This window comes from Dermacentor andersoni, chromosome 7 (genome assembly GCF_023375885.2).
Source record: "Dermacentor andersoni chromosome 7, qqDerAnde1_hic_scaffold, whole genome shotgun sequence".
Classification (NCBI taxonomy): Eukaryota; Metazoa; Arthropoda; class Arachnida; order Ixodida; family Ixodidae; genus Dermacentor; species Dermacentor andersoni.
In genome coordinates this window covers 126,523,099-126,533,358 of record NC_092820.1, presented here as the reverse complement: position 1 = coordinate 126,533,358, position 10,260 = coordinate 126,523,099, and the positions used below count along the sequence as shown (strand labels likewise).

Genomic DNA, 10,260 nt, shown 5'->3' with positions numbered 1-10,260 from the left:
AAAGGAGGAAGCTCAGCAATCGCGCTCGTCTGAGACCAAAGCTTGAATTACCGTATTTTCCGGACTATAGCCCACGAACTATATACGTTTAAACGTGGCAGTTTCGTGCGGTGCCGACTGGCTATGGATGGCGGCCATACACGATTAGGTTTTTAATAGACACAAGTGTACTTGAAAAAAACCGGGCGCTTCAGCACTCACAAGTTCTTAGCATGTTAATGACTTCGTGAAACTTGGAAAACACTTCATTTAAGCCCATGCCTTATCGAGGAAACTATACAGTAGAAGCGGAATATCAATTAGTCTGGAAAATAAGATATGGACAAAGCGGACGGTCATGCATGGTTGTCTATCGAAATGACGAAAGCATCACAACTTCTTTGGATATTCTCAAACTGAGGCCAATCATCGACAGGCCCTCCCAGATTGTTCGGCATTTCAATTTCTCCCGACTATAACAATGCGTGCCTTCTTTGCACCCACCCGACACTTGAGACGAAGCGTAATTCTTTTATACTGTCGGCGAGCTGATTTGTCAACGAAGGAACGCTTGTCCATTCAAAGTAGACAGTTGTTCCCGAGACTGTCGAATTAACGTGGTAATAATATTGCATTTACACAGCTATCATCTGGCTTGTCGGGAGTGTTAGAGTCCTTCAACTATAGGTCACTCGAACATACAGCGCCTTCGCCCTCTTTTGTTGGGACCGAAAACGTCGGCCGACTTTTCCAACACAGTCTGCGCTGAGAGCGGCGGTGCTTGAGGCGAGGCGTGTCCTAACGAGCTCGTGAGAGAGGCTCTCTGCGCGGTGTAGTGAAAACAACAACTAACATGCTCGACGGCCTCATCACTGCGGCATTGGACACGCGCAACACTATCGGCCATTCCGAGGGTGCAAGCAAAACCAGTCGTGAAAGACGCGCCATTGCAAGCCAGAGAGGGCGGAAAAGAGTTGACTCGGTTTGAGGCACGTCGACATAGTTGCGTGCGTGTGTGTTCGTGCGTGTGTGTGTGTGTGTCTTCGCGTATGCGTGCGCGCGTTCTTTATTCCCCACTGACGAAACCAATCATTTCGGAGTGGGCGCAGTAGACAGGTGAGTATACGGCGAGACGCCAGAAAGGCCAAAGTTCGCAGCAACAAAAGAGACGCCGTTTAGTTCAGAGCCCGTGCGGGTTTTGCGCCGCACTGTCGCTACGACGCCGGAGAAAATCTACGTCCCTCGCTTCGATCGCATTGACCCTATACGGGCCGCCTGCTCTCCCCAATGTTCCCACCGCCTGCTCCTTCACCCGGCTCCGTCTCAGGCGCCCGAGCGCCACCTGGAGTAGTCGCGTGCCCACGTTTTGGCATTTCACCCGACGGCCTCGCCAACTCTGGGTGTTTCCCGTAAGCTCCGGGACGGATTTCGCGGAGCGACCGGCCCGTTTGCGTCTTGTCCCGAGTGCGACGACGACAGGCGGTAAACGATCTGTAGAATTGGCGAAGAGATCGAAAGACAGGTCATTGAAAACAAGGTAATTGAACTTTGGGTAGTTTATTTTCTCTCATCTTGCTGCTACGGCTAGTGCGTGATTCTTGAGTGTCCTCGAGTCGTTTTCGAGGAACTCCTTCAAGACCCATTTTGGGTTCCCGTTTCCCGTTTCGTTTAGCAAAGCCCGAAAAAGAACTCGCGCTGTGATTCGAAACCAATCTTGAAGTGGCTCTGAACTGAACCACTTCGCAGACATTGCTTTGCGCAGGATCGTCGAGTTCAAATTTTATTTCGTATTTCTTGTACTGCTCTCGCCTTTTTCTTTCCCTTTCTCTCTCTCTCTCTCGCAGTTCGCAAGCTAGCCTTGTGTAGTAGGTCATGCGGAACTCAACTTCGGATTATGCCCGGTGCTTTTCCGCTTGACATTTCCAGCTGAAACGGTGAGTCTCCAACTTTTATATCCCTTCACATAAGCTCACAGCAGGCAGTATGCTTAATTTAGGGGCGCCGTTATTGGATGAAAAAGAGCACCAAATCCCTTTGTCTCCTTATCAGCAGTTCTTCCAGAAAAAAAAAAAGTGCTCCGTAAGGCTGCGCCGTCATTGGCGCAAAGCTAAATATGTCAAACTTCTATGAACTGAAGAGCATAGAAGAGAAAAAGAAAAAGACAATCTCGTTCGCCTTGCTGCTGAACAAAGTGCACTAAACTTCCGCGTTAAAAATTAGGAAAAGTCAGGAGAGGCAACATTATACATGGCACTTGCACGGGTGTATGCTCTACGGCATACTTTACAGACCAGAGACTTGGTGCACTTTCTCCTGAAGAGAACACTCAAGTATTATCAGCGCACCTTTTGGAGGACAGTTCGCACAATTTCTTCCGCAGAGAATATTCCACGGAGTACACTGTGCACGACAAGACGTCTCAGAATTTCTCACTTAGCAGTGAACCCGCGGTAATGGTCTAACCGCTTGCAGACAGATAAAAGAAACACCCAGAAGATAATTAAATTAACGAGAGTGGGTAATGAGTAGAGTAATACAATGGCCTAGACAAGGGCACATAACTTTTTACGAGGCTACCTTGTCGTTCCTCAATACACTAGAGTTGCACTGCTCGGCAGTTGGACATGTAGTTTTAAAAGGGTGATGAAAACGCATAAACTGCTTTCAATGTTGTCGATACACTGCACCACAAACAACATATGTCATCATCATCATCATCATCATCATCATCATCATCATCATTTATTTTCCCTTAAGGACCCCTGCAGGATTACACATAAGAGGCGGGGGCGGGGTTACAGGAGATAATAATAAAAACAAAGACATGGTTACAGTTTCCTACAAAACTCAGCCAGTGGATTCGTATGAGAACAGAAAAAAAAAAAGCTATTAAGAGGCGCACTGAACATAAGACACAAGCAATGAGGAGAACAGTTACAATGTGAAACGGCAATAGCAAAACATCGTGTATAAGGGAAAAGCAATGAGAACATACACCCAGCGCGAGCAAGGGAGCAGTTGCGTAATAGACGCCCCAGTGCAATTCACACTAGAGCGCTTTGCATTTATCAGCGCTAGCTGGCTCTCAGGTCTCTCAGGAAATACGCATCACGTTGCTGGGCTTATTGTCCCCAAACTACACAGTTGGTTAGGAGTAATGCCGCAAAGGGGGTGGGGGATTTGAAAATTATTTTTCTGACACATGCAAATCCGTAAAGTACACCTAATGCTAAGCGTACTAGCATTCCAGCATGTTGTGAATCACCGTAGTTACCGAACGACAACAAACAGCTCCCAGCAACTCTTTTTCTTATCTGTGAGAACTATTGCCAGTTCTATTTTGACATAAGCGTTCCGCGTTATGCCTTCTTAAAAAAAAAAAAAAAACAATAATACTGCAGGCCTCGTAACTCCCATACCCAACATTCCGATATGAAACACATACGATCCTATATAACAAGCCTTTTTTCCCATATGTCACATGATGTTAGATATGGGGAACGCGGGGTTTTCTTAGTAGGGTGCAACTAAGATACTGCGAGCGCAATTGCAGACGCGGGGCCCACACCAACTAGGTGGCGTTATAAAAAAAATTACGTGCCAAAACCACTTTCTGATTATGAGGCACGCTGTAGTGGAGGACTGCGGAAATTCTGACCCCCTGGGGTTCTTTAACGCGCACCTAAATCTAAGCACACGGGTGTTTTCGCATTTCGCCCACATCGAAATGCTGCCGCCCTGGTAGGTGGTGTTATAGACTAGAAAAAGAACGATACCTCCGATTTCAGCGAGCAATGCTAGTGTTCGCGTTTGTTATAGAACGCCGTCTGCACTTAGCGAAAGCACTTCGATGTATAGAACTGTATTTAGAGTTTCTTTTATATTGTGTGCACGAAAATGGGCCGTGCTTCTTCAAGTTTAGTTTGGTAAGGTCAATTTCAGAGAGAAATCGGATAAAATTTCTTGAACGCATTTCGGATACTGAAACGTATGTCGAATATTTCCCATTACCTAAGTAAAACAAAAATTACATAACACTTCAATAACGCAAACAAGCTGCGATGTGCCATTTAAATAAGAACCTGTTTATCGTAAACTTAAGAAACACACCAATAAACAGCCTGAGGAGGACACCTAATTGGCTGGTTTAGTGGAAGATATTGTGAAAAAAATAACGCACTCATCCCCCATTTCAGCCTAGCAACTTGTATTTATGGCGTAGAAACAATAAAGTCTGTGCACTTTCATTTGGAAACCAATTGCGATTTCTCGATTGAAAATGAAGTGACATGCAGAAAAGTCTACACTTGAGAACCATTGAGCCGATTTCCAAGAAGTGTATTGCATCTAGAATAGAAAGCTGTACGCGCTCGGCTGCAGGAAGCAGAATGTTGATTTTGAGTTTATAGGCTTTGCAAATATTGTAGATATGTAACATCAGTTAGATATTAACTGATGTTCAAAGTTTGCATATCAATAATTGTGCATCAATGACACATATTAACTGCCGCGGTATTTTAGTGTCCAAGGCGTTGCGCTGCTGAGCCAGAAAACGCAGGCGCGATCTCGGTCGCCTTACGATGGGGGGGGGGGGAAGGGGAAGGGGATGCAACGAAGTTGGTGTACCGCGCAATGCGACACGTTAAAAACCGTAGGTCTTCAAAATTATTCCTGAGTCCCCCGCTACGGTGGGTCATGCAATGATATTGAGGTTCCTGCACGTAAAACCCAAGAATCTCATTTTTCTTTAACTCCAAAGGTAGCAGTTCTGTACTCTATATCCATTATAGCATTTGAAACGGACAAATTTGATGTATGTGTTTGCGGATTGGGTGAAATTTTTGTGATGCTTACAAGCGTTTGGAATAGTCCTTTGCGCAAATTAGGGGTATACATCACAGCTGTGCAGAAAACATCACTTTGGACTGTTTTGTGTATAATAGTAGGTGCAGTTTAGAAAATTATGATATCAGATATTAATAAGTTACGGAAATAAAAAACTGCTGCCTGAGATTTTCTTTATTTTATATTTCGTAAGCTTTCTTTAAAAATTTCCGTTTATATAAGTAGTTTGCGTTCCAAATTGACTCGAAATCAACTTCGTTTCTTCTTACTGGAACAAAAATTTATTTCAGTGCAGGCGATGCTGAGGAAAATGATTTCTCCGTTATTATGTACATAACTTAGGACCTCGGGAGCAAGATCTTCTTCATGAGGTCACTGACTGAATGTACGGCTAAGGATTTTCTGTTGAATGGGAGGACCAAAAGACACTACAAGTGGCGAAAGGGGACTCGTTTCGTCCAAATTATCACAAATATATTTGTCCAGATCTGAAACTGACCTTCCTGCCGGCGAATTCAACAAGAATCGAATGACAATCACAATTAAAATTCTCTTCGCGTTCTGAAGTACTTTTAGGCCCGTAATCGATGCTCATTTAAACGAAAACCCAACAGAGATCGTGTGCAAAACGAGCATATATAAAGGAATGATCGAGGCCTACACTCTAAATTCCCACTGCTTTGAGTGCTCGCATACTGAAGCAGTGCTTCGCATAGCAGCGTGTGATTCCCTGTGAGCACAACGTCGCCACCTTGTTTGCAGAAATTACGTTCGACGGACAGCCGATGACCCGGAATAACTTTCCATTTCGTCATGGATTCCATTGGCCACATCGCACTCCGACAGAGCAGCACGTCGATGCTATCGTCTATGTCAGCGTAAGTGTAAAGTTCTTTCAAAGCACCGAACGATTTAAACAGAGCCTACAAACCATTCGGAGAATCTTTGGTTTCCCTTACGGTTGTTTTCTTTCATTTTGATCACTTCAAGAGCGAACCAACGAAAAAGGCCTGTGGATTGAAAGCCATGCTCTGCCAGCCAGACGTAAACACGCATGGTGTTTTATTATTATTTTTTTAATTCATTGCTTTGTCCCTGATTCTCTCGTACAAGCAATCCGACTAGCGGTAATTTCCGCGTTCTGTAAGCAACACAAAATGTACCAAATAATATCCGTGAATATTTGAGAAGGGGGCCCTATATATATATATATATATATATATATATATATATATATATATATATATATATATATATATATATATATATATATATATATATATATATATATATATATATATTGTCACGTAGTGGTGACGTTAAGAACACAGTGGCAATACTGTGAAAGGCAAAACTAGATTTTATTGGGCGAACCTGTGCCCACAAAACAGGCTACACTTATAGCACAACGAAAGCGGCGAACACAGTCGGCGATCGTCGAAAATCTGATCAGCGGGTCAAGCGCGTCGGCTTTTATAGAGCAGTCGTCGAATGTTCCAGACTAATCGTTCGGACCCGCGTGCCTTCCACAAAGTTCTACACCATTCGCGTCAGGTGATGAAATAAGATAACATAGGGTTCGGCGACAACAGACAGCGGATAGAAGCATCGATAACTTTCCAGAAACTTCAGATACATGCAGGCGCGTCCCACGCTGTGCGATTACATTTGTTAGACGGCGAAACGTGGTTGCCCGATAAAGATAAGTACACGTGTCAATATATATATATATATATATATATATATATATATATATATATATATATATATAATGTGTGTGTGTCTTGTGGAAGAAAAGTTCTAACTGGACGGAACGCATCAAGAAGCTACTTTGTACTTGTTGTCAGTGTGGTGTACACGTTAGAAGTGTTGCCTTACTCTGACATTTGCTTGTCTTTTGGTTAGCTCAGTTTGTAGAGGCTTCCCAGGAAATTGGCCGCCATCAGGGTTGGTCTTGGGCCCACAAATAATTTTCCTTCGAATGGGAAACTCAATACCTTTCGCAAGGATCCGTATATATTTACTTAAAAGCGTCGTCCTGGTTAGCATTATTTTTCTGCTACTCCTGTCCCATTATAGAGCAGAAGACCGGATGTCTTTCTTGCTGTTAACCTTCCAGCATTTTCTATCCCATTTTCTCTCCTTCTATCATGCTGTTTTCCAATGCATACCAATGTTCTGATAGGTTAGCGAAAATAAATATTTTAGGCTATATTCGTAAAAGTAATCATCCTCATCATCCCCATTTTGTTGCACTGCTCAGTGAATCCTTTTCCAGTAATCTCTTCCGATACTATTGTCCTTCATCAGCAGAACCCTTCATATGCCGGCATATATACTAATTTTACCATGCCCTCATCACTCTTCCGCCTTAGAATGGGCTTGCTTTGACCCGCATTTAATTACTCTAATTTGTCAAATTTTATCAGTTCTATGTCCAGGAAGAAGATGCACGTCCTTGCAATATTTGCGCCTCGGTGACATTGACGCATATCGAGCCAGAACAAAACCACCAAAGTAGGCCCTCCAAACATTTATAATGTGCCTTGCGAAGGCCCTGTAGCATGCTCCTTAGAAATCCCCGGAAGTACTATGTTGGCAATCCATCGAACAGTGCGTACATGCTCTCCCAAGTTTTGCCTCCTCTTCAGCATGGTTTCAAGTTTTCACGTATTTCTGTCGTCGTCTATTTTCAGGTTGTGTTTGTGGTCTTTGCCACCATAGTTCTGCTGCTCCTGGCGACCAATTGCCGCAGTTCACCCCCGGCAGCCGCACCCCTGACAGCCGAAGAACCCCAGCCTCAACCGACGATTGTGCACCTCAAGAATTCCGGTGTTTGTGTGCGCACTGAGACGTTTGCTGAAGAGAACATTGTGTGAACTGTGCCTGGCACTGTCCATTACCTTCTCTTTACCTGCGCACTTGGATATGGGCTAACAGTGCGGAGCCTAGAAAAGAACATGGAAGGACAGAAGGGGCGTGCAATGACGTCTCTATTTAGATAACGCAAAACTACCACCATTGTGAAATAAAAAAAAATATAAAAGCTGGTGAATATCTCAGGCATGTCTGTGATGTTTACTGGAGTGTTGACGATAATGATGCGCCTTTAAAACATGACACCTAATGCCAAAGGGAGATAAGTCAAGAATCTAAAGAGCATGAGAAGGTGTAACTTCGAAAAACAAAATGTTGCGTAATTTAGCAGTGACATCCAATGAACAGACGGCCAAACTTAAAGGAAACCATAAACATATACACTGGTATAATTATAGAGAGAGTAATTTAGAATAATTGGAGCAAGAATAGTAGGTAGAGTAGGAATTAGCATACCATATGTTTCACAGCTATGATGTTTCGTTACTTCAGTTCCCCTTCTTCTCCCCATCTACATAGCTGAACGTTCCTTCCTCATTGCTCGCTCTGGTTTAACTTTTTTCACCCAACTTCATTGTGCAGACTCGCCTGCAGCCATTGTCGACTTCTTTGTCGCTTCTCTGAAGCATACTTCATTTTTCTCATGCTAGCTTCGCTTCTTGTCTCTTGTCGTGCTTGTCTTTCCGGGCACCTCCGCAGTCGCACATGCTCGTCATTTGTGATGTGCAAGGAACGTTCACATACTCAGTTGCATATGCCCAGTTTAACATACCCAGTGTCCACCGCGCATTTGGGAACATAGCCAGTGACACATACCAAATGGTAGAATTTGCATACTCGACAAGAGAGAAACCAGAAGTCGGCTCCACGAAAAGGGAAGGAGGGATAAATGATCCTCGATGATTATCTAAGCGAGTGCAAAGCATTTCTCCATGTAAACGACGCAACTGTATTTGTGTCGTTTGAGGAAATTTTTTTTGTGTTTTCGATAAAGTGCGGTGCTCTACGGTGACGCACATTCCAAACGAACCTACATCCTCGCGAGGAGACGCTCGCTCGTGGATCGTCCCATGCACGGGCGACCGCGAAACCCCGAAAACGTCCCATGGAGCCTGAGGATAACGCATACTCTACACGCCACATCGAATTCTGCTTCGACGAAGTGCTTTTTGAAAGTACGCGTCTGCACCCCGCAAGTGCCGGTCCTCCTCCAAAAGGCGACGCTTTGTGCCGGCGGCCTTTTTGGCAGGTGGCTTGTCGCTGTGCTCTTCGGCTGCAACTCACTTATTTTCTGGCTGGTGCTCCCTGGCGAGGTGTCCCTCCTTGGCTATGCGCATCTCGCCGGCCCGTCTACTGCCTCCGGAGTCGAACACTTTGCTTCACGAGAAAGAGACCAAGAAAACGCGTCGAACACCGGAGATCGAGGAAAGGAACTTTCCGTTATTAATTGAAATATACGTTGGAACAGATGTATTTGTTTCATTAGAGATATTAGGATACCATTTGTTGTTTCGTTTCGTAATTACGTAGAGGAAACCTCCGTTCAGACGGTGACACTGTATGGGCACTGTATGGGCAGTATGTATGGGCACTTTATATATGTGCTGTTCTGTGTTCAATTATTCTGCAAGAGGCGGTCAGCGGTGTATGGGAATATTTGCAAAGAAAGCTTCACTTCAACATCATAGCCTTCTTGGATATGCGTTCGCATGCAATTCTTGGTAGCAGTGTATGCATTGCAGTAAATGCACCGCAGTATATGTATATACGCACCTAGAAGCAGAATATCACGAGAGCATAAACAAAACGTCTTATAAAGTGTTATATTACCTAAAATGAGAGGCTAAGGTTTTATTTGACAACACTAAATTAAAGCATAGCTTAACCCACGGCAGCAAATTTCATCGTAATTGCTCCATAAGTTGTTCGAAAACAGTGATGCTCGTGAGTTTTCCAAAAGCTCAATGGCAAGATGATGGAGATAAGCCTGCTCTTGAGATGGCATGAGTGATCGGGCAGTGACCGAGGGCTTTCGATAGCTGCGGCAGACATCACTGATAGAATAACGTGAGTTCTTTTTTTTTTTTCGCCTTTGATTTGTTCAGCTTACATAGTGGCTTCATATCGTGCTGTACCCACAGATTGCGTCATCACTTTAATTTATACTTAGTTGCTGTTATGCAGGAGTCATATTGCAGTTTATTGTCCTAATTACCAGGACATGCCTCCAAATTCGTACAATCCGCTTTCTCAAACTTTGTTTTTGTTCTTGTTTTGAAAGTATATAGCCCTTTTTTCATATCTGCCAACAGCGAAGGCAATTGTTGCCTCTTTTTCTTCTTTCATTGGTGCGATTTCATAAGGAACAGTACTCCACAGATTTCACATTACAAGTTCGATTTCCAAGTTCCAGTGGATTGGGATTCGAAGATCATAACAACCTTGGGTTGTGGGATACATGGTCGAACACCACGGGCCATTCACAAACAAAAGGCTCAGCGAAGCGGAAACGAAGGCTGTTGTAGATTTGCCCCACCACTACATCGAAACGGCCTTAGT

At 44.0% G+C, this 10,260-nt stretch overlaps 1 long non-coding RNA gene across 1 annotated transcript; it reads left to right on the top strand.

The window, feature by feature from the left end:
* Window positions 1-1,344: 1,344 nt before the first annotated feature.
* On the top strand, window positions 1,345-7,886 carry LOC126534918 (uncharacterized). Its single transcript, XR_007600410.3, has 4 exons — window positions 1,345-1,516; window positions 1,824-1,913; window positions 5,587-5,702; window positions 7,521-7,886. It is a non-coding gene; the product is annotated as an uncharacterized lncRNA (long non-coding RNA).
* Window positions 7,887-10,260: the final 2,374 nt, after the last annotated feature.